General features: G+C 46.0%; 1 protein-coding gene across 1 annotated transcript in view; it reads left to right on the top strand.

The window, feature by feature from the left end:
- LARGE1 (LARGE xylosyl- and glucuronyltransferase 1) overlaps positions 1 to 19978 on the top strand; it is a 596546-nt gene that overhangs the window by 72368 nt on the left and 504200 nt on the right.

Raw genomic sequence — 19978 nt, forward strand, 5'->3', positions numbered from 1 at the left:
CGGCAGGCGTTTTTTTTTTTGTGCTGGGATAGAAAATGCAAGTAGGAGAGAGCAATCGATGACATGCAGGAGAAATTTTCAGGGGCAGTATCTGTGCTGCTTTCCAGTTCAGTTATCACTAGCCACATGTGATTACTTTAAAATAATTAGAATAAAGTTAAAAACAAATTGTTTCTCAGTCTGTATAGCCCATGTAAGTAGTGGCTACCATATTGAATAGCACAGATGTAGAACTTTTACATCATTGCCGGAAGTTCTGTTGGATAGCGCCGGGCTAAATCATTTTCTTATTTGGCTCCTACCTGGCAGGCTGCACCCAGTGTTCTGTGCCACCTGCACGTGTCAGGTTTTAGAGGGTGTTGTGTTTGGGGGAAGAGTGTGTGTTGGCTGCCTGGGCCCGCTGTGGCGGGGCAGTGGGGGGATGGTACGTACAGTTAGAGGAGAAGCACAGAGCAATTTCTCAAGATGTGAATATTGGTAACTTTTTTAATGCACTGCTCAGATCAGTATGTAAAAATCCCAAGAAATATGTCATTTCCCCTCTAAGCCGGCAGAGGTACCAGTTTCATTAAAAAAGCAATGGCAAATCTATTTTTAATTTTATTTTTTATTAAAAAAAGCCCTCTTGCTTGAGATTCTAATCTCCAACTGAAAATAGGTGTCATTTTAGAGTTGCATATAGCCAGTGCAATAACATGCATTGATGGTACTTAATAAATAGGAGTCGATGCTGTACATTAGTGTAGGGACAAAAATAGGTCAAAACGCTTTTCCTTTTTCCTTTTGAGTACAGTGTTCTGGCTTTGCAGATGGTGAGGAGCCATTTAGAGCTATAAAGGGATTTTGATTTAGATAATGGTCACCTTCATTTAATTTTACAAAATTTATGTTTTGTAAAAGGGACTTGGCTTTCTTTGAAGTTCTGTAGGCAGTCGATCAATATTTTAGAATGTTATTTGTGACCAAGAGATTCGGTTTGGGAGGCTTTTTGTGATTTATTCTCTGTGTTTTAAACCAATTTGCCACTATTTTTGGAGTACTTGGTTTCAGAGATTGCTACTTGAGTCTTTCCTGATTTTGTCTCCTTGTATCTCTGTGACTTTGGGCAAGTCACAGAGTCTGTAGTGGGCACCTCTTGGTTTTCCAACTCAACGTTTATTCACCCTGCTCAAGTTTTCTTTGGAAATCCACACTTCAGCCCATCCATGAATTTTGGTATAGATGATATTGCATAACTTTAGGGTGAGACATATGACTCAAATTATCCCTGACCACAGTAATTTGGGTGGGCACGTGGCCTCCTCAGGGCCAATAAAATGTGATGGGGTGGGGATGGGGATCATCCCTGGTGGTCCAGTGGTTAGGAATCCGTCTTCCAGTGCAGGGGACGCGGGTTCGATCCCTGGTCAGGAAACTAAGATCCCACCTGCCGCGGGGCAACTAAGCCTGCGCACTCTGGGGCCCCCGCGCCACAACTGGAGAGAAGACCGCGTGCTGTGTCGAGGATCCCGTGTGCTGCACCTAAGACCCAATGCAGCCAAATAAATAAATAAATAAATAAATAAATATTTAAAAAATGTGATGGGGGTTTTGTAGAGACTGTTGAGGGACGTGTTTGTGTTCTTTTCCAGTGGCCTTGAACCTTAGAGGATGTAACTGTGCACATCCTTGCTATAGCCTACCTAGCAGCTGCCGCTCCACAGCTTGGCATCTGGGAATGAAGTCAGTATGGATAAAAGCAGAGCTGAGAAATGGAGAGAGACCAGGTCACACCATAGACCTAGATCAAACCTTACCTGAGGGTAGATCTACCCTTGGGCTTTGTAGATTAAAAGCCACTAAATTCTGTGTTTTGTTTAGACTAATTTTTCTATCACTTGCCACTGGAAAAGCCCCCTTCCAATCTCTGTGAGACTTTTTTTTTTTTAACACATTTGTAAAAGGAGGTAAACAATGAGTATTTATCTATGACCTAGGGTTGTAAGGTAGTAAATATCCAAAAGCATTTTCAAAGTGGTAAAACCATGATCGGATATTACATATCTGCAAGGGGTATGTGCTAGAACCTTTCAAACCAAATTTTGACTTTGTATTTGTTAGAGAGCAAAAACTTTTCACAGATCAAAACTAACAGAAGAGATTAGACTATATTATGACACTCAGTATTTTCCCAAAGTGAGTTGAGTTCCAAAAATAATTTTAAATGAATATATGTGAAAGCAGTGTTTAAGGACTAGAAGTAAAACTGCAAAAGGATTCTGTATCTATTTTTAGGACCATTTTTGTTTTCCTGAATTAGATCCTTTTTTTTTTTTTTTTTTTTAAAGTGTATGTGGCTGTGATTAATTTTCCTAGATTTTTAAGCAGGAGCTGTTCATTATGGGGGGGTGGGGGGCGTGCATGTTTGGTGCCGTGCTAGCTGTTTTGCCTATGATATTGTAAAATTGAATACTTTTGTATGAAATACAAAGTAGGAAAGAATCCCAAACCTAGTCCGTATGGATGTGTGTTTCTTACATTATACATTTTCCTCTGTAGGTTTCATAGTCTTTTACTTTCTGCAATTCAGAGGCATTTTAGAGGCATGTTCTCAAATGACCTGGCCTGTTGGATCATTTCATGATTTTATAATCCACAAGTGACTGGAATGAACGGTTTTATGTTGTATGCAGCAGAAAGGGCCTGGGCTTTTAAGGTTGTGTGGATCTGGGTTTGAAACCCTGGCGTCCACACTCCCTGGGTCTGGATGACCTCATCTGAAAAGATAAAGGATCATGGTTCTCTGTAGTGTGTTTGATATGAAGATTAAAAGAGGCGATGCATGTGAAAGTGCCTCATACCTAGTAGGTAGTCAGTAATCACTTTTCTTATGTTTTTTTATTCATGTAAATGAGACGTTTTAAGGCAGTTGGCCTGGCTCTAGGGAAATTAAGAACTTTATTAAAGAATCAATTGGTCTCTATAGCTTTCATCTTCTAATTCTTTAGGCTACTAAATCTTATTCTCACTAGATGTTCTGTTTTTGTGATCTGGACTAGTTTTGGTAGAATGATGAAAATGTCTTCTGTTTAGGCTTGCTAAAATATGTTTATTTGTTCATTCATTTATTCATTCATTCAACAAATATAATTCATTCTGTCCCAGGTCACCTAGAGGAAATATTTTTTTCTTTTCCTATTTCTTGTCTTCCTGGTAGGTCTGTGAACTGGGCTATTTCTGAAGCTGGTATTGAGGTAAAAGTAGAGTTTTCCACCAAAAATTCCATGTTGGCTCCCTCTCTTGGGATAGATTTTTCTGTCATGAAAGTAGTCCATTCCTTTCATTTTTCCTCCCCTGATGCAAATAATCATCAGAGAGCAAAGGACAATTTTTAACAAACATGATTTGAGGTCCTGGTGGTTCTATGAGTCACTGAACACTGAGTGGAGGAGATTGCAGCAGGCTTAGTCCCAGCATAGAATGTCAGGAGGACCTTGACATTCCGACCATGTGATAAGAGATAGCAATGGGGAATGGTCTAGAGCAGGGATTGGCAAAACTGTGGCTGGCCACCTGTTTTTTGTATAGCCGACGAGCAAAGAATGGCATTTACGTTTTTCAGTGGTCCAAAAAAAAAAAGAAAAAGGAAAAGGAAAAGAAAAAAACAAAAAAGAATACCATTCCGTGGCATGTGAAAATTACGTGAAATTTAAATGCCAATAACTGTAAACAAAGGTTTGCTGGCACACAACTACACCTATTAATTTACCTATGCCTGTGGCTTCTTTCTGCTACAGTGGCAGAGTTGAGTAGTTGCAGCAGAGACCTTATGGCCCCCAAAGCCTAAAATATTTACTCTCTGACCGTTTACCTAAAAATGTTTGACGATCCCTGTTCTAAAGTAGAACTTCCTGACTCCTTGCACCCTGAAACCCCGTGGAAAATGATAATGTTTGCACAGCACACTGGGGTAAATGGAAGGGGCCCATTCTGGCCCAGGGCTGGAGGTGTAGCACCTCAGTACACCCAAAACCCCCATTCAGAGACCACTCTGGCCTCTGGCAGAGGCATCAGTCCCACCTGGGGCCGTTTAATACGGACACTCTCACCTGGGTCAGCTCTTTTCCTGTGGCGTCTTGAAGATGCTTCAAGACTTAAATGTTCATGGTCACCTACAGACGTTTCTATAGTTTGCAAAGGCTTTTCACTGATGCCTCTATCTTTTCCTATTTGTTATGACTCTCTAGTTTTGCCTTTCACATCTGGTTCTGGTCCTCCATTTGAATTAGCCTTTCTTGAAGGTGTTATGGGCAGGTACGAAAGTGTTTGTTGTTAAGAAATTTATAGTGTTGGGGAAACGGACTTACATATATAGAATAAAGAGTATTACAAAGACTCTGTGCCTTTGACATAGCTGTTTTGGAATCTGCCACATTCTCAACACCTGCCAGTGGAAATGGCCTCAGCCTTGTTGAATGGCCTGCCCTAGGAATATGCGCTCATTGGCTTCAGAGTGGGCAGGTGGCACACTGGCCATTCCAGAGTCTGGGCAGCATCCTTTGTAGCAAGCTAGCATATCAACCTGTGTGTGATAATGGTGTTAGTTACATGCATCTTTTGAGAATCTTCACTAGAAATATAGAGAGAACCAGCCACTTCGTAGCAGGAAATGAAGCAGGAGAGGAATTCATTCCTATGGCCAACAGTCACAGCATTCCTAGTACAGATGAGGTGTTCTTCTAGGGACATGAGGAAACAGACAATCCCTGCCTTCTTGGATGTTATATTCCAGCGTAAGGAAATATGAAAAAAATTTTTTTTTAAAAGATCAGTGCCATGAAGGAAATAATCCAGATTGGGGGGCCAGAGAGTGGATGGTGAAAGGGAAGGGTTACGTGGTTAGGGAGGGCCCCTTGGGGAGGGGACAGCTGAAGGCTATGATAAAGCTGCCATGCAAAGACAGGACAGTAGAGAATTCTAGGCAGAGGGAATAGCAAGTGCAAAGGTCCTGAGGTGCAAATAGACCTGGCTCGTTCAAAGGACAGAGAAAAGCCATTGTGGCTGAGATGTAGCAGTGAACGTGAGGTTGGAGAAGACAGGGCCAGATCTCATAGACACAGGGAGCAGCTAAATCAGCCTGTGGCCAAACTCACACTCACCTGGGTGGATCCAACTGCCTGGGTTCCAGCTGCTGTCTCTGTATTGCTTGCTTGTAGTACAGCTGCTGTTCTGAGGTTCTGGGAGGGCCTGTCTCCCTTTTGTCTTCTAAGTGTTCCTGGGAAAATGGCATTATCTGAGCTGGCTTCATTGAGTCGCTGTTTTTTGCAATCAGATACTGATCACAGCTAGGACTTACAATCTATTGGACTGTGTCCTCACACTTCGTATGGATTAACTAATTTTTTTCCAAGGAAAAAATAGATATTTGATCATTCCCATTTTATAGGTGAAGAACCTGAGTCACAGAGAGGTTGAGTTACTGGTCTCAAGCAACCAGCTAGGAACTGGAAAGGCTGATGTTTGAACCCAGGTGGCTCGTTTCTGAATCTGTGCTGCCCCTTGAAATCAAAGGACACAGCTGAGGCATGGGGTGGAGCTCGGCAGCAACAGAGTGAACGTTGAATCCTAGGGAGGTGTAGGCAGGTGAGGTTGAGCCTGGCTTGGTGCAGGCATAGTGAAGGTGCCGGGGTTCGTGGTGTGCAAGGAAGCGGCAGATGGACGGAAAGATAGGGCGGTTGGTCCTGTTGGCCAAGAAGAACCTTCTGCTTTCCCAGCGGACTGTGAATGGCGAGATTAACACTTAGTTGGCACCACTGCATGCCAGACATTTATTCTTGTGTTTAACCCTCCCAGCAACCCTGGGAGGTAGCCTTGACCCAGTGTTACTGGGGTGTCATGATGCTTAGAGGGGTAAAGAGCCCCCCCAGGGTCACCTAGCAAGGAGGGCACAGAGCCAGGATTTGAACTTCTGAACCATCTGACTCCTTTGTTTTTCTTTCCATCACGCCACCTCTGTCCCACCTGCAGGAAGCAGACTGAACAAGAGGAGAGAACTGCTCACTGTCAGCTTTTTCTGGCTGTGATTCCCTTAAAGGGGCTGTTATAATTTGGCCTCTTCCCCAAAAGCACTTGTTTGTGCACATGTGCACACCGACCCCACCACAGACACACACAGAGTTCTGCGTGCATATTGAAGGGCTTTGCTGAATCCTTTCTGGGGGCCCAGAACCCTGTTGCTGACCTTGCAAAGTCAGGCTGGACATGGGGCTAAAATGGTCAGAAGAAAGAGTGATTCCTAACTTTGGGTCTTGTCCGGATCTTTCTGGCCAATAAGCAATGACCTTGTTCATCTAAATAGCATAACTTGAGTGCCTAGGCTGTGTCAGACCCGGGGTCAAGAGCTTATTACGTGCCTGATGGCATTTCCCTGTTGCTTTAACCCTAGGATGTGGGTCTTGTCATTTTCTCTATTTTAAAGATGACAGAACAAAGCTTAGAACCAGAGGGATTTATCCACGCCAGGTGGGCTCGGAATCCTGGATTCTAACTCAGCTCATAGTTACCCTGACTCTGAAAGTAGTCAAGCTGCTGTCAGTGCTAGCACGTTCTTAGCACGAGTGAACGAGTGCCGGGAGATATTGCCAGGCCCTCAAATGTCATTTCTCACCTGCCTCTGTGCTAGGCAGCTCAGATCCACGAGCCTGGGGGATGCTATTGAATTTCTGGTTCCGTCTTGAATGCCCTCCAATGCATGAATTAATGTGACTGTGAAGGCATCGCACACTCAAGGAGGGGTATAGAAAATGTGAAGTCCTTGCAACCCCTCCATCGCAGGCTGCAGTGCCTTTAATCCCCACTGACACAGCTCTGAGCCATCCAGGGGGTTCACAATCATAGGGGGTTTGCAGATACTCGTCTGCCATTACAGACCCCAAAGTGCAGAACTGTAAATGAAAAAAAAAACACTTAAGGATGCCACATATTGCGTAAATGCTTCTCCAGCAGTAAAATATTATACTGACATAAACCCCTATAAACATGTAATAATAATTTACGCCTAGGCACCAACCATAAAGTGAAATTCAGCTCCGTCCAGTTTTGCAAGAATCTTCCCTGGCAGAATGTGCTAGCCATTGTGTGAATTCTCATCTGGGTAAAGAAAAACAAAATCCATTGCCGTGAGCATGGTTATTCTTTGAAATAGCTTTGGCCTCAAACTTGAGAGGGAAACATTTTTCCTGCATAGCAAACGCTAACTGTATCATTTCTAAAACCACAGCTTTGTTGCTGAGGCATGTTAACACGATAGAAACTTCTACTCAGAGCTGATGACTTGCTCCTGTCTGATTTTTTTCATTTACTTAAAGAAGAATGAAATAAATGAGCGATGCTCTTCCCCCCTGCCCCCAGCAATTTCCCTTTGAATATTCACTTTTACGGTTTAACTTTTTAGAAAGGAAACTTTAATAGTTTGGCTTAAATATTTAGGGTCAAAACTATAGAATGAGAAAAAAATCGTTTATATTCTCAACACACTCCACTTATTTCTGAAGGTAGATATTTTATATTTATTTGACTATAGTTATCATTTATCTCCTCCTGTAGGCGTAAACTCCATGAGAGAAGGGACTTCTTGATCACTATAATATCCTTAGCACCTTAAAAAGATCTTAGCACATAGAAGATACTCGGTAAATATTTTTGAGTTAACTGTCAGATCCTCGGAAAGTGGTGGAAACAGCTGATTCTCTTGAATCTCAGCTTTACCACTTGGTGGCTGGCTGGCTTGGGCAAGTCTGAGATTCCAGTGTTCCCGTGGTAAAATGACAATAATCACACATTGAGACTGATGCATTTCGGGGTGTATTGATTACTTAGGGCTGCCATTACAGAGGACCACAGACTGAGTGGCTTCAAAAGTAGAAGTTCATTTGTTCACAGTTCTGGAAGTAGATCAGGGTATCTGCAGATAGTTTCTTCTGAGGCCTCTCTCCTTGGCTTGTAGACGGCCGTCTTCTCCCTGTATCTTTACATGGCCATCCCTCTGTGTGTGTCTGTGTTCTAATCTCCTTTCCTTTTTTTTTTTTAAAAAATATTTATTATTTATTTATTTATTTATTTTGGCTGTGCTGGGTCTTAGTTGTGGCACGCAGAATCTTTGTTGCGGCATGCAGGCCTTTTAGTTGCAGCATACATTCAGGATCTTAGCTCCCCGACCAGGGTTCAAACCCGGATGTCCTGCATTGGGAGCATGGAATCTTACTCACTGGATCACCAGGGAAGTACCTAATCTCCTTTCCTTATAAGGTCACCAGTCAGATTGGACCAGCCTAGTGATGTCATTCAACCTCCATTACTTCTTTAAAGACCCCATGTCCAAGTGCAGTCACATTTTGAGGCACTGGGAGTTAGGACTTCAATATATGAATTTGCAGGGGATAGGGAGGATGGGGGAGACACAGTTCCGCCCATAACGCAGGGTTATTGATTTGATTATACTTTGTAATTGGTAAGGTGCTCTTCTGTGTTTAGGTAGTACTGAGGAGTTTAAAATCTAATTGAGGAGATAATCTCATTAACAGCATAAAAGTCAACTCACTCTACAGGCTGGTATATTCTAAGCTCCTTGGTGAGCGTGGTGCTTTCGGGGTTCTGGAGAAGACTTCATCGCACCCGCACAGTGGGACATAGGAGCGTTCTCCAGAGTGGCTTTTCCAGTTGAAGGTACATGTGTGCCCTGGGGCTTATTGAATCCCTGTGGCCTGGCTTTACCCACGTGTGGGCAGGGCCACACCTCAGACACTACAGGGTTCCTGCCAGGCCCTGTCTCGTCTCACCTAGCAACAGTGGTCTAATAATAGCAGTTATTGTACGCCGGACACAGTTCCAAGTGGTGAACTGTAGAGTTACAGTGCTGAACTGTAGAGTTTCAGCAAACTCCCCCAGAATCGCACAGCATGTGCTGGAGTCTGGATTTGAATCCAGGGAGTCTGCTCCCAGCTCTGTGTTCTTCTCACCTACTGAGGTATTGTGGATCCGTCCTCCTGGATGCTCAGCCTTGCTGGCCTGGGACACAGGTCGGTGAGCCCGGAGGCAGCTGGAAACCCCCAGGAGCAAGTCTGTGGCTGTAGCTCCCTGAGCCTCTGACAGCTAGTTTCAGGGTTCCATGTCAGCCCTGAGAGTGCTCCCTTGGGCCGGGGCTGCCCGAGGCCTGGGGCGGGCACGAGGTCCCAGCACAGCCAGGAAAAGGCGGCAGCTGCCGAAGAGCTTCCTGCCCACCCTCCCTGCAGCTCTTTCCCGACTCTTGGTACCTTTTCAGCTCTCCAGACCTGTCTCCTCATCTTCAGATGTGCTACTGGAGGACTAGGAAAGCAGACCCAGAGGAATGGTGCTCACAGGCACCCAAACGCAAACCAAAATACTGCATTTTTATGAAACACTTGTGAAATTTCCTCTTCGTGAGATTTTTTTGGTCACTCCTTTGCTCTGTGTAACCAGAATCTCTGCCAACATGTGGTCAGTGTCATCACCACCATCACTATTACTGTCCCCACCATCACCATTTTTCTTCTCCTTCTTCTTCTCCTTCTCTTTCTCCTTCCTCCCCCTCCCCCTCCTCCTCTCCTTCTTCTTCTTCTTCTCCTTCTCCTTCTCCATCATCACCTTCACCACCATCATCACCATTTATCGCCATCATCGCCGCCTTCACCACCTTGATCATCATCACCATCATCACCATCATCATCATCACCATCATCATCACCTCCAGCCTCTAGAATGCTTGCATGAACCACCTGACATACGTGAATTCATGTAATTTGAATAACAACCCTGGTTGGTCGTAACTTGCTGTGATCCTCATTTTACCTCTGAGGAGACTGAGCACAGAGGTGTTAAGTGAGTTGTCCATACAGTTGTCAACTGTTCAGCAGTTGTCATACAGCTGATAACCGGCATACGTGGAATTCACGTGGAATTCAAAACCAGGCGATGTGACACAGTGTGCACCATTCCTGACTCTCACGGAGGAAATGTGTCCCTGATGGTTTCCTTACCCCTGAGCTGGGAAGAAGGAAGGACTGCAGCCGCCAGCTCCCTTTGCCTTGGCATCTGTTGGCGTTGGTTTCCGCTCCTCCCCTGAGCTCCCCGAAGTTTTGTGTTCTAATCGAATGTGCTCAGCACTTGCTCATGGCAGTTGATTAAGCTGGACAGCCTCTTTCTGTACTTCAGAGATGGAGGGTCCCTTGAAGACAGAGTGGCCATGGGTCTCAACCCTTGAGGCTGAGAGCTACACCACCACTGCTTTAATAAATGAGCTGAAAGCACAGTTGGCTCCCAGCCGGAAGGACCCTGTTGACACATGGGCACATGGTTTGTTATGTGTCATGGCGATACCATTCCTCACGACCCACAGCCATTATCTTGCCTAAGCACATTTGCTTAGAATTTCTCCATCTCATCTTTTCCTGGGGCAAGTCACCTATAATCTCCCAAGCAGGGACCTTGCCCACCTCCTGCCTTCACCGTCAAGGAAGGGTGTTTTCGTCTCAGGATGCCTGGAAGCTCAGTGGCTCCTGGCTCGGAAGGAGTTAAGTCCAGCCAGGCCGCCTCCTGGGAACCTGTCCCCCTGGATCACTGTTTGTTTTCATCTTCATTATCTTGAACGACAATGCTGTCAGCACCCGGGAGGGGTCCTTGAACAGCCAGATGGTGGCTGGATTTTTCTGCCAGTCATCAGTTTTCATCTGATTGCAGTGCAGGTGCAGGGGGTGAGTTATTTCTCAGCACTCCCCCTAACTTCTACTGTTCAAGTACATTCCTCCAGGAGGCCTTAAAGGGACTACCAAGGCTGGGAGAATTCCAGAGAGGTAAGGTAGTGGATTCACTCATTTAATAAATATTGACTGAGCAGCTACTATGTGCCGGCCACTACATCAGGCACTGGGGATACAGGAATGAACAAAGGCAAGGCCCTGCTTCAATGGATCTTATATTCTAGTAAACAGAGAAACAAGTGAGGGGCCGAGAAGGGAAGATACAGCAGGTTACTCTACAAGGGGTCAGATGGTGATCAGTCCATGAGTGATGGGTGGGATGTTGTTTTAGAAAAAGAGATTCCTAACAGCCTCTCAGAGAAAGTAGCAAGTGATCACACCGAATGAAGTGAGGAAGCAAGTCACCTAGATAAGTGGGGAAGATCATTCCAGAGAGAGGGCAAGGGCAGGGCCCTGAGGGCAGAGTGTGATTAGCAAGAAGGCTTTGGTGGCTGAGTACGGTGGGGAGGGTTACACACCCATTTCATGTGCAAAGAACGCTTTTCTTTCTCTCATTCTGATATTATTACATTCTCTCATTTGTTCGTTCATTCAGTGATCCTTTACTAAGGATGCCATTGGTGCTAAGCACTGCTTTAGCGACTGGGGATTTAGAAACACGTATACTCCTTTTGGGAAACCCCTGGGATACTGGGTGCTGACATTGAAGGCACTCTGGGAGTCACCATGACCTTGCGTTACTGATTCGCGGCACTCAGGCCATCCACATCACTTCTCTCGCTTACCTCTTCCGTCTCTCTTTAGATGGCTTTCACCTCTGCAGAGAGTGAAAAGCCTTCCTCTCTCAACCCAGCATCCTCTCCATCTGCCTTCATCACCAGGCTCCAAAGAAGGGCTTATGGAGAAGGCATTGACTTTCTCAGCTTGGCCACCGGTGTCTGGCTTCCATCCCACAAGCTGCTGTATGTGCCGTGGGCAACCTGGTCATCACAACTAAACATGTCTCTGCAGTCCTCACCCTTCCTGAACTCACTCGCTGATCTCATCACACTGACACCTCCTTCAGCAGAGGCCTCCTCTCTGCGCTTCTGGAAGAGGGCTCTCCTGGGATCCAGCTTGCCCTTTGAGCTCTCCCATCCAGTCCCTTCCTGCCCTTCAAAAGCAGGTCACCTACGGGTAATGTGGCTTTTTCTCATTTTTGAACTCACCCCCTTGGGGCGTGGATGTATTTTCCCACTTGTCCTGCTAGCAGCTTTATACTCGGTATGTCAAACACAGAAAGAATTCTTCATCTTCCCTCCTCCGCTCCCTCTATCTGCGAGTACCACCTGTGTCCCTGTCTGCCATCCCGCGTCTTCCGATCCCGCAGGATCTCAGGAATTCTCCCAGGACTGTCTCTGATATCCATCCCTTTGGTCCCATTTCTACCGCTTTTCTCCTCCCTCCCCACCCTTCACCCCCCAGATCCTCCAGAGAATAGTGGCTCTCAAGGTTTTGCGCTCAGCTTCACCAGCACCCGGGAACTTGTTAGAAATGCACGTTCTTGGGCCCCACCCGAGATCTACAGAAGCTGAAACTCTTAGGGATGGGGCCCAGAAATCTCTACAGATTTCATTCACCTCACTTCATTCGGTGCTGTGATCACTTGCTACTTTCTCTGAGAGGCTGTTAAGAATCTGTTTCTAAAACAACTCTAAGTCCCCTACATACGAACCTTCAAGTTGCGAATTTTCAAAGATGTGAACGTGAGTTCACATGTCCAGTCACATAAGTTAGTTCACGTGTCTGGTGTACATTGACATGTGCACACATCCTCTACAAGTGGTTGTGCTCTTGTGTACTTTACTGTACAGTTCTGTATAGAGTACAGTAGTACAGTATCTTTATTTCAAGCCCAGGATGTCTGGAAGCAAGTGTAAAAGCAGCGGTGATGTAGCTGGTACTACTGTACTTTTCAAGGTACTGTACTGTAAGATTAAAATTGTTTTCTTTATTTTTTGTGTTTGTTTTTTATGTATTATTTGTGTGAAAAGTATTATAAACCTATTACAGTCCAGTACGCTATAGCCAATTGTGTTAGTTGGGTACCTAGGCTAACTTTGTTGGACTTCACAAACAAATTGGACTTAGCACGCTCTTGGAATGGAACTCGTTCATATGTAGGGGACTTACTGTGTTTCAGCAACAGCTGTCCAGATGGTCCCGATGCTCCCTAATGTTTGAGATCCAGGGAGGAAGATAAGTGCTTCCTTTGCAGTGTCCATGGCTCATTCTTGCTGCTCCAAGCAGCGATGCACCACGATGACAGCTTACCTTCTCCAAGAGCAGCCCCGATCTCATCCCTCCTCTCATCAGCCACCTCTCGTGGTCTCTGTATCAGCCACTGTGTGACAGGTTTGAGTTCACATTGTCCAGGTGTGAACCCAGGCCAGAACGCTTGGACTTTTAATCTCCAGTCTGCTGGGCTAACACAGAGGTTGCTTTTTTGGTAAATGATATCCCTTTGTAGAGATGTGGCTCATTTTATGCAGTAGATGGGTCCCAAATTTTATACATGATGGATTTTTCTGGGTGGGGAGGGGGAGGAAGGTAATAGATTACTATTTTCAAGGAACTCTTAAATGTCCTAGGAGAAGCCATGGATTGAAATAGCCCTTGTGTGCTTGGGCGGATCTTCTGGGTAATCCCAGCAAATCACTTTCACTTCTGGCTTCCTCTTTTCAGTTGGAGGAAACAGGAATTAGCTGATTTCCAAGGCTACTTCCAGCTTGGATATTTTAGCTCGGTGACTCTTAACTCATCTGTTTTGAAAGGTTACATATTTGATTTTCCTAAGATTAGGTAAGAAGAGAACTGTAGCAGGATGAAAAATGTCCCCCAAAGATATCAGGTCCTAATCCCTGGAACCTGTAAATGTTACCTTATTTGAAAGTAGGGAAAAAGCCCATTGGCGATAATTCTGGATGATGGGGGAGGGGTGGGCCCTAAATGCAGTCACATGTGTCCTTGGGAGAGGAAGGCAGAGGGAGATCCTCACACCCCAAAGAGGGGAAGGCGAGGTGACCAGAGGCAGAGACTGGAGCCTTGCAGGCACAAGTCATGGGATGCTGGCAGCCACCAGAAGCTGGGAGGGGCAAGGAACAGATTCTCCCCTGGAGCCAGCACAGCCCTGTGACACCTCGATTTTGGACTTCTGGCCTCTCAAGCTGTGAGAGAATGTTTCTGTTCTTTTAAACCACCAAGTTCCTGTTACAGCAGATAGAGGGAATGTTACCGCAATTGAAAAAAAAAAGATGCTGTAGAAAAGAAGAGAAATGGCTGTGTCTGTATTTAAAATGTGTCCTGGACGGCAGCTCTGCCTGTCGTTGGCGTCAGGGTGTGGGGCCGGCGGAGTTTCTGTCCTCAGCAGTGTCCCTTCCCAGCTCGGTTCTGACGATTTCCTGAGCCTCCCCGCTCTGCCTTCTCCCTCCTGCGTGGCAGTTTCTGTCTCGCATTCTCAGCTGCTTCCTCCCCGCCATGATGCTCCCGCACGTCCACACCTGCTCTTCTGTTCTCCCTGATTTCGGCTTGGGAGTTTAGCAGCACCCAGTCCCTGTTGGAGTCAGGGTTGACAGGCAGCGGGAAAAACTAGGTGGGCTTTGTCCTCTGTCTCTGTCCCCCTCCCGTATCTGGAGACTTGATAAGTATCCCTATTCTGAAATGAGCAAACTGGCCTCTGGAATGTTCCTTTATGACGTTTTTCCTTCACAGTGGCATTTGGGGCCCCTCCATGGTTTTGTGTAGTAAAGGCCAGTGTTCTCTGTAGGGTGGACTTAGATAATTGTCTGGGATGCTTAGTTATTAAGTTACTCATTTATTGGTCAACCACTAGAATCACAAATCATTTTTAAGACTGGTTCTTGGAGACAGCCTGATCCATTTTCCCCATCTTGTGTGTAAGAAAGAAGAGGTCCAAGCTGTTACCTCTGGGATGAGCTTTAGTAGAATGAATGGGACATTAGACTGATCCTTGCTGCCCACCTTTCCACCCTCGCCCTCCAGGCTGTGCTAAGATGCTCTGGTGGACGATGGCTGTCATTATACTTAAGTTTATGACCAGTTAACGTTTATTGAGGCCGTACTATGTGCCAGGCACTGCTTGTTACCCTTTTTCCTCTATTAAGTCATTTAATTCTCATTACAACCCTATGAGGTAGGTGCTATTAGTAGAAAGTGTTTAGAGTTTATAATTGGTCAAACCTTTAAATTTGGGAACCATCCTCTACTAGTTAAATTTTTCTTTTTATAAATTTATTTATTTATTTATTTATTTTTGGCTGCATTGGGTCTTCGTTGCTGCATGCGGGCTTTCTCTAGTTGCGGCAAGTGTGGGCTACTCTTAGTTGCAGTGCATGGGCTTCTCATTGCGGTGGCTTCTCTTCTTGGGGAGCACGGGCTCTAGGTGTGCAGGCTTCAGTAGTTGTGGCACATAGGCTCAGTAGTTGTGGCACACGAGCTTAGTTGCTCCGCGGCATGCGGGATCTTCCCGGACCAGGGCTCGAACCCGTGACCCCTGCATTGGCAGGCAGATTCCCAACCACTGTGCCACCAGGGAAGTCCTCTACTAGTTAAATTTAAAGCTCTTGTGTAAAATGGGGATAGGAGTGCCTCAGGCCCTCAATACATGTTTATAGGTGAAAGGGATACATAGGTGAACAGGTAAGTCACAGACTCAGAGAAACAGATGTAACTAAGAAGCATCAGTCAATAAAATGTTAGCGAGATTCAGGGGACTGTGTGTCTAATGGGAACATGTGATTTGAACTTTTGGTTCTGTCATTTTCTAATCTGTAAAATGAGGGTAATAATATATACCTTATAAGACTGTTGTAAGGATTAGATAGGGTAATCATGTAAGTGAAGTACCTAAGCCAGTGCACCGCATAATGGCATGAAATCAGTGAACACTCAGTGAATGGCTGCAGGCGATGTACTTAATGTAGATGAAGAAAGCAGTGTCATGGGCTGTGGGGTGCCCTGGGGTAACCGTAAAGTCTTGTACCAAGATCTGCCCTTGAAACAGTACAGATGACTGATTTTTTTTTTTTTTTTTAAAGAAGACGTTGCGGGTAGGAGTTTATTAATTAATTAATTTATTTTTGCTGTGTTGGGTCTTTGTTTCTGTGCGAGGGCTTTCTCTAGTTGTGGCAAGCGGGGGCCACTCTTCATCGCGGTGCACGGGCCTCTCACTGTCGCGGCCTCTCTTGTTGCGGAGCACAGGCTCCAGACTCGCAGGCTCAGTAGTTGTGGCTCACGGGCCTAGCCGCTCCGTGGCATGTGGGATCCTCCCAGACCAAGGCTCGAACCCGTGTCCCCTGCATTGGCAGGCAGACTCTCAACCACTGCGCCACCCGGGAAGCCCCAGATGACTGATTTTGAGCAAGGACATCTTGACCCCAAAGGGCAGCAGAAAGAGCTGTACCCACCAACGGGCCTGGCTGAAAAATTCCTTCCCATCAAAGGAGAAGGTACAGTGCATAGAGGGTGCTGTTGGCCGTGTGCAGATGCATCTGTCCACAATCACAGTGTGGGTGGGCATGAGTCATTGGCTCTGTCGTCACATGGAGGGCAAGAACAGGGGGCACCCCATGTCATCGGGGGCGGTAGATGGAGCTCTGCTCTTGTAGAAGGATGGCTGCGCCTAATTCCTTTTCTAGTTACAAGTTCCATGAAAACTTGGGCAAGTTACTATAATTATTTTCTCCTTCCTGATATCTAGCAAGATCGCTAACTTAGATGACTGTGTACTGACCTCTACTCTGTCCCTGGCAGTGTATTAGGGTCTGGGAAGACAGGAGGAAAAGACATGGTCTCTGTCCTTGGGTCCTTGGGCAGCTTACAGCTCCTAGTGGACCCCACTGCAAGGAAGCAACAGTGACACACACACAGACGCACAACACAGACACACACACAGCCCTCGGCAGCCAAGGTGTGTGTCATGGTCTGAATATAAGCTTATGCAGTTTTCTCATCGGAGGGCCTCTCGGCAGATGACTCATAAACTTGTTATTCTTTTTTAATATACCACTTATATTTATCAGGATGGATTAGGTTATGCTACTTATATGAACAACCCCCAAATCTCTGTGGTTTAAATAACAAAGATTTACTTCCAACTCAGGTAATGCATTCATCTACGGTTGGTATGTGTGTATGTGGAGAGAGGGGTCCTGCCCCATGTTACACTCTGGGACCCAGGCGGGTCCCACCACCTGGCATGTCAGAGCTCACAGTGGTCAAAGGAAGTGGGAACCTGGGGAGTCATGTTCTGGCTCTTGAAAGCTGTTGCTCACAGTTCTTTGGCCAGAGCTAGTCACCCAGGCGCTTTTCACTTCCAGGAGCTGTGGAAGATTAGGTTTACCTGTGACGGCGAGAAGAGGAGCCAGCGGATTCCTGACAGCCGGAAGGACCCACCCCTACACTATTCCAGCCGGCTTCATGTTTGAATTCTTAAGCTAGAGGATATACCAAAAGTGCCCTTGAAAGAGGAGCTCGAGAAGCTGGCCAGAAACATGAGTGACAAGTGGGTCTGACCTCTAGGAGAAGTATAGGAAAGCCGTGTCCACCGACTATCAGATCAAGTGGATCTACTGCGTAGGGCTGATTGCCTGGACCCCTTTGTAGCTCCCAAGGGCACACCTAATGCTGTTGCAGCTTGAGTAAAATTTAGTGCTGCACAGTTTCTTTGCCAGGCAATGTGCCAAGGTCACGGATACGTGATTAACTGGGATCATTAAGAAAAATTTAGCATATATTTATTATATTGATTATAAGATCAGGGAAGTGTATTTTTGCTTAGTTAAAACTAAACGTTTTAGCAATAAAAACAGTAACACTTGTGTTACCTAAAAAAGTCACTTAAATGGTACCTGGGGAGTTGGGGCATTGCTGTTTATAGTTTTCCATTTCCTTCCTGTGTAGACTTGATCATTTGGGCAGACTTCAGTCTCACTTCCTTGTTCTTTTTTTTTTTTTTTCTTGTTCATCATGCTCATGATTGTTGAGCATTTCCAGTGATGTGTTGCAATTGAGCTACTTTGGTATAAGCACATATGTGTACGTACACACGCACACACATCTTTCTGCTAGGAGAAATATGGGCTTCAGCAAACAGAAGGTCACTGGTTGGGGTCAGAGAGGATACGTGGCATCCTTTTGGTTAGTCTCGCCTGTTATCTCTGCTCTGTTCTCCTCACAGGCTCTTAGGCATCCTTTGTACAGGTGGTTGTAAAGAAATCTTCTTAAATATCTTTGGCTCACTTCCTGGAGATCTTCACTACCTAACAGTCAAACAAACATTTGTCAGCTAGTTTTTACCCCCAAGGCATGGCAGGGGAAAAAGAGAAGTGTCATGTATCCTTCCCCTCCCACAGCCCTGCCCTGCCCCGCACTCTGGGAGTTTGCAATTCCGAGATGGGGAAATAAACTAGGAGGTACCTACTGTGTGCCAGCCACTGTTCCAAGCCTATTCTGGGTATATCGTCTCATGTAAGCCCATAATAGCCCTCAGTAGCTGCTGTTTTTCCACTTTTGCCCTGAAGAGATTGAGACTCGGAGAAGACCGCCAACTTTGTCCCGCCTACGTGGTAAGTGGCAGCGTTTGTATGCAAAGCTAGGATTCTTTTTTATTCCAGCCTGTGTTCTTGTCACAATGCCTGCCAGCCAATACGAAGCAATTAGAGATCCCTAACCCAGAGGAGGCTCTCAGGAGGGCAGAGATTTTTGTTTGTCCTCTTCACCGTTGTGCTCCCAGTGACGGAGGGAGAGCCTGGCGTAGATGTAGTGATGATGGAGAAGGGCTCCTGCCTCTAAGGAGCATACAGTCCAGAGCAGTGAAACTGACAAGTACCTTTATCATGGCAGTGTGGGTGTCAGCTACCGTGGACCTCAGCACAAAGGAGGGTGCATCCCGTGAAGCTTTCCAGCAGAGGTGTGGGTTTTAGGCAGCTTGCATCTTGAGCAGCAGCCTGGAGAAGGACTGCAGGGGGCAAGTATGGAGGTAACGAGGCCAGTCGAGACCTTGAGTGAGGGTGAATGAGAAGGGGCTGAATTCAGACAGTAGCAGTGGGATGATGTCATTACTAAGGGTGGCACTTGTGGGTGTTAAGCATGGGGGATAAAGGAGCAGGGAGAGTCCGGGAGGACCTACACATTCCTGGCAACTAGGTGGGTGGTATAGTGGATGAGGAGGAAGACCAGGTTTGACAGAAAAGATCATCCTGTTTCGAATAGGATGAGAACATCAGCTTTGGAGTCAGGCACTGGTTCTATATTAGCTTTTTGACCTTGGGCAGAATTCTTAACCCCCCGAGCCTTAGATTCCTATATTATGGGAATACTAATTATAGCTACCTTATAAGGTTATTGTAAGGATGAAATGAAATTATGCATGTAAGGCACTTAAAGTTTGACATGTAAATGCTGGCTGTTAGTAATTATTAATAACTAATAATTAAAAACTAGTGATGAATATGGATAAACTTACCATAGTGGGGAAGTTAATATCTGGTAACCTCTATTCTCCTTTAAAGAGTTGGGGCAAAATGCTATAGGAGATGGGCTTCCCTGGTGGCGCAGTGGTTGAGAGTCCGCCTGCCGATGCAGGGGACACAGGTTCATGACCCGGTCTGGGAGGATCCTACATGCCGCGGAGCGGCTGGGCCCGTGAGCCATGGCCGCTGAGCCTGCGCGTCTGGAGCCTGTGCTCCACAACGGGAGAGGCCACAACAGTGAGAGGCCCGCGTACCCCCCCCCAAAAAAAAGCTATAGGAGAAAATAAAGGGGGAAGGAAAAATATTAATCAAATATCTGTCATATTGCCAGGGTCTGTGCTCAGTCCTCTACACTGTGTTTTGCAAATTTTCTTTTTTTTTCTTTTTTTTTTTTTTTTTTGCGGTACGTGGGTCTCTGACTGTTGTGGCCTCTCCCGTTGCGGAGCACAGGCTCCGGACGCACAGGCTCAGCGGCCATGGCTCATGGGCCCAGCCGCTCCGCAGTATGTGGGATCTTCCCGGACCGGGGCACGAACCCGTGTCTCCTGCATCGGCAGGCAGACTCTCAACCACTGCGCCACCAGGGAAGCCCTGCAAATTTTCATTGTTTAATTATCATAACCATCCTGTCAAACTAGAAGAATGGTGCCTAAGGTAGAGCCGGCTGAGTAGACCCAAGAATGTCTAATGACC

The sequence above is a fragment of the Mesoplodon densirostris genome, chromosome 11 (genome assembly GCF_025265405.1).
Source record: "Mesoplodon densirostris isolate mMesDen1 chromosome 11, mMesDen1 primary haplotype, whole genome shotgun sequence".
Classification (NCBI taxonomy): domain Eukaryota; kingdom Metazoa; phylum Chordata; class Mammalia; order Artiodactyla; family Ziphiidae; genus Mesoplodon; species Mesoplodon densirostris.